Genomic DNA, 5,086 nt, shown 5'->3' with positions numbered 1-5,086 from the left:
AATATTCCATTGTATATATGGACCGCATCTTCTTTATCCATTCATCTGTTGAAGGGCATCTTGGCTCTTTCCACACTTTGGCTATTGCGGACATTGCTGCTATGAACATTGGGGTGCCTATGGCCCTTCTTTTCACTGTGTCTTTGGGGTCAATACCCAGCAGTGCAATTGCTGGGTCATAGATATCTGCCCGTAGAATCATGGCTCTCCGCTTTGTACCTCAAAACCAACTGCCTGCGATATTCTGTTTGTGGAGATCCAGATCTTCTTATATCCCAGGCTGGTTTCGTGGGTGCTCAGAGTGGTCTGGTAGATATCCAGCTCAATTCCGGGGCCCAGCTTAAATAGGGTCCCCTACTCCTCCACCATCTTTCCTGCTTACTTGATTAAAATGAACTCAATTTATTCTAATATGTCCTATGCTATTTATGAGGAAAACGGTTTTTGACTTGTTATCAAGCTCCCCTTACTGATCTGATCTTTGGAGATTTTCTTCAATTAAATGAATTTGCTTTCCATGAGATAAAACAGCAGATCTAAACATTTTCAATGGACTTTGACTTAAAGAACTATTCATCTGTGCATTGCTTTATCTATTTCATTTTTGGATTTTAAAATAATATTTCAAAGCTAAAAATGCCTTAGGATTCAAGTGCAATCACAAATAGCATTGAACTCTTTCAAACACCTAGCAGCAATATGATTCAGATGTCCCAAAAGACCTATGACTTTACTCTTTGGGTTGGCTAGGAGTAGGCCCTTGTATAAGGTGAATAGCATATCTAATAATCACCTCCTTTCAAATTCTTATTAATCCTAAGTGCCAGAATCAAAGACTATGTGCATTTTAAAGGCTTTTGATGCACTTTGTCATGTGTTCTCCAGAAACTCTGTTTTAGCTGATATTCCCATAAGCAATCTATGAAAGTACACTTCTCATGACTCTCATGCCAGCAAATGGTGTTGGCATTTTTTATTTTTTGCTAATTTTCAATATTAAAAGTGATATATTACAGTGATTTCAATTTATATCCCTTTGATTATTATTGACAATATTTTTTTTAAAGATTTTATTTATTTGGCACAGAGAGAGAGAGCACAAGCAAGGGGAGCAGCAGGTCTAGGGAGAAGCAGACTCCCTGCTGAGCAGGGAGCCCAATGCAAGGCTGGATTCCAGGACCCTGAGAACATGACCTAGGTGGAAGACAGACCTAGGCAGAAGGCAAATGCTAACGGACTGAGCCACCCAGGTGCCTCAAGGACAACATTTTTTCATCCATAACAATCCATATCTCTTGTTCTGTGAATTATCTCTTAATTTCCATTTCTATTTCTGCACTTCCTGCCCTAATGAACTCTACTTATTCCCAATCTAAGGAGCAAAATATCTCACCATTATCCCTTCTTGGGATTCCATTCAGCTCAAATTATAATTCACAGAGAAAAAAAAAAACAATGGAGGCAGGACCTCCAGTTCCTGAGTCCATACACTCTCCATCAGGAGTCAGACCTTTTTCACAGCTTTTCTGAGTCTGAGGCTGTGCATGCTCCTCTTTGGCATCTGCCAAAACACTTAGGCAGATCTGCTAATAACTTGTCTGCTTCTTAACTAGTGTTCAAGAAAGAGCCATTCTTTTCTTTTCTTTCTGAGTAGTTCAAAAGCACTGAGAGCAGCACACATTTGAAAGCAGGTCACTTAAAAACAGACATAGCCTAGAGTACTTTCTGGTAACTGGCCTCATGTGGAGAAAAGAAAACTGAACGAGCCAATTGGTTGCTAGAAGAAAAATATTCACTATTTTTAAGGGTGAGTGTTTACCATTTTAAAATGTGTTTCTTAGTGAACCAGAATTAGGAAATATCAGAAAGCTAATCTTTAATTTATCCCCTAATTCATTATTTAGTATTTTTCAGTCATTCTCCAATTTATATGTATTTTATATTGATCATTTTTCTAGATCCTGTGGGGTTTCTCAAGAATTACCTTGGTTTTTGCAAATGTGACAAGTCTTTTATTGGAGAAGCAGGCTATTGTAAGACCTTTCAGGCTCATACAATTTGAGAATCCAATAGATAACGGGCTACTTTTTCAGTCTTAATCTTATTGGCCACCAAAGACCAAGTGACTCTACCTGGGGAAATAATCTTGATTATTTGGGTTTTATTAGCATGATAGGTGGACAGAAACCCACTTCACTTGTCATTTCCAGGAATTTTTGTCTCTCATATTTATTAATCTTTGAGAGATGAAGCAGGTAGTGATTAGCTTCTCTGGAAAATAGCTCTATTTTATTTCAGCAAAATATTAGCCATCTGGAAAAGAAAAGAAGTAGAAAATTTAAGACTTCCTTAGTAAAATTTGAGAAAAAATTTGTAAGATTTTATTTTTAATTTTATACTGGAGTTATCTGAGTTGTAGACATTGTTAGGAGATATTTATTCAAGACTATTTGGAATGGTTAGATAATTTGTATTTACATATAAGAAGTTAAAGAAATGTTGATCTAGATAATTCAGGCCATGGACACTTGCAATATCCAGGCTTTTGAAACAAAAACAATTGCTTAGCCAGAATTGTATTTTACCTTCCATTCAATCTATACATTTCAATGAATGCTAAAAGGTAAACTATTATGATAGTCCATTCTATCAAATATTTGATGGAAGGATTGGTAGTGGTAAATCTTATGGAAGTGAATAGTCATTTTGTCTTTAAGTAGCTTTAATTGGTGGAATCTGGGATTCCTAAAAGGTTTTGCACACTGTGTGATGGGAGAGAAACAAAATGTTTTCCCACTTGGAATTCTATGATATGCCACTGATAATTATACCTTTTTTCCTTTTTTTATAGTGATGTAATACAAAATGTACTTCACACCCTAAAGAACTACTAGATTAGCTGAATAAAATGTACATTCTTGGACTGTTTCTCTATTCTTATTTGCCAATGTCTTTTACATTATCTCTCATTGATAACAGAGAGTCCTAGATCTTTTCACTGATTCATATGCTATAATTTTAGATAGACAAATCATGCAATTTGCCATCTGTCAAGCCATAGATAGTGAAAACAAAGCACACATATTAAGAGCCTTCTATATATTTGCTGAATTAACAAAATTAAAAAAAGGAGGGAGGAAAACAAGAAGTGAATAGTATTCTTTGTTACCAGGAAACAGAAAGTATTAATTAGCTTGTTCTTGATATGGTTTGATGCCTTCTATAACTTGTATGTCCCTGAGCTTTAAATCCTTTCTCCTTGGTTTCATCTTCTGGAAAAGGTTTACCATCTTTCCTTTATTAAGGTGTAGATTTTGCTGATCACCAAATATTCAGAAAAGGGTGAACATGGCTCTACTTCTGGTAATAAATGCATTCAAGTCTTTCCTGTATTACTTTTTACATTCTTTTCCTGGTGGTGTTGAAGTTTTGGGTGGTTGCACAATGTGTTCTGTCCACTAGGGAGTTTTACTTTGCCTAATTTTGCCTCTGGATAATGTGCAGATGGCATGATATTTGTTACACTGATTGATTTTTAAAATTTTGCCATATGGGATTGTGGCTTTCTTTTGAGAGCTTCTCATTCCAAAGGAAAGAGAGGCAGCAGGGATTCAGTGGCTGTAGCCAAAGCAACATCACAAATCCTATTGAAAGATAAAAGAATCAATGACATATTTAAGTAGGAACAATATCTCTCAGCAAGATTCTTTGACCCTTGCTTCGGAAAAAATCAGACAGAAAATGTTCTCCTACCAGACTGTACAATATACTGTCAGAAAGTTATATTGTCAGACGATATATCTAACCTGGCTATGTCAGGAGAAATCCCCCAGCCCACCACCCCTATAGTATTTTTTTTTTTAAAGATTTTATTTATTTGAGACAGAGAGAATGAGAGACAGAGAGCAGGAGAGGGAGGAGGGTCAGAGGGAGAAGCAGACTCCCCGCTGAGCAAGGAGCCCGATGTGGGACTCGATCCAGGGACTCCAGGATCATGACCTGAGCCGAAGGCAGTCGCTTAACCAACTGAGCCACCCAGGCGCCCCCCTATAGTATTTTTTAGTAAAGGGGAAAGTAGCCTATTATCCTAAACCTAGTTCTCTGCCATTGTTCTTTATCCCAGTAAGTGGAACCACAACTCATCCAATTGTGCAAGCAAGATATCTAGAAGGTATCTTTGTCATCTCTCCTTCACCAATTCTCCTTAATCAATTAAGAAATAATCCCTATTGACTGTAATTCCTAAACTATCTTCAAAGTCAGATACTTCTGTCCATTTCCATCATCTCCTCTAACCTAAGCAATTATCACTGTTCATCTGGACCTAATGCAGTAGCCTCCTAACTAGTCTCTTTCCTTGCACTCTTGTACTTCTCCAACTCTTTATCTATATTTCACCTTATAATAGCAGATATAACTCATCTGATATTTCTAATCCAAAAAAAAATGTCACTTGGGAGTCTCTCTTTATACTTCATATTTCCTCACCTACCTATATTTAATTCATCTCCAAGTATTAGTGATTTTGACTCCAAATTTTATCATTTTTTTTCTTTTATACCATTATCACCCTAGTCTGAATCACATCATCTCTTGAGTGGTCTAATATAATAGTCTCTTCTCTGTTCTCCCTAACTCCTATCTTGCTCTTCATTAATTCATTCTCCTGGTAGTGTCCAGAACACTCTGTATTAAATTTAAATCAAATTACAAAGAGAAAAAAAGGAACCTGGCAGTCATCACCTTAACCAAATGATCAAGGTTAATATCACCAGTGTTAAGCCAGATCAACATCATGAACTTGTTGTTGCTATGATGCTCTGAGATAGATACAACATCACCCTATGGTATTTCTTGTTAAAAATGCACAACCTCAATCTAATCATAAGAAAACATCATACAAATGCAAAATGAGAAATATTCTAAAAAATAATTGGCCAGATTTGCAACGACGTGGATGGAACTGGAGGGTATTATGTTGAGCGAAATAAGTCAATCAGAGAAAGACATGTATCATATGACCTCACTGATATGAGGAATTCTTAATCGCAGGAAACAAACTGAGGGTTGCTGGAGTGGTGGGGGG

Source organism: Leptonychotes weddellii, chromosome X (genome assembly GCF_054177405.1).
Source record: "Leptonychotes weddellii isolate Sample4059 chromosome X, ASM5417740v2, whole genome shotgun sequence".
NCBI classification, from domain to species: Eukaryota; Metazoa; Chordata; class Mammalia; order Carnivora; family Phocidae; genus Leptonychotes; species Leptonychotes weddellii.
This window is presented reverse-complemented; position numbering follows the sequence as displayed.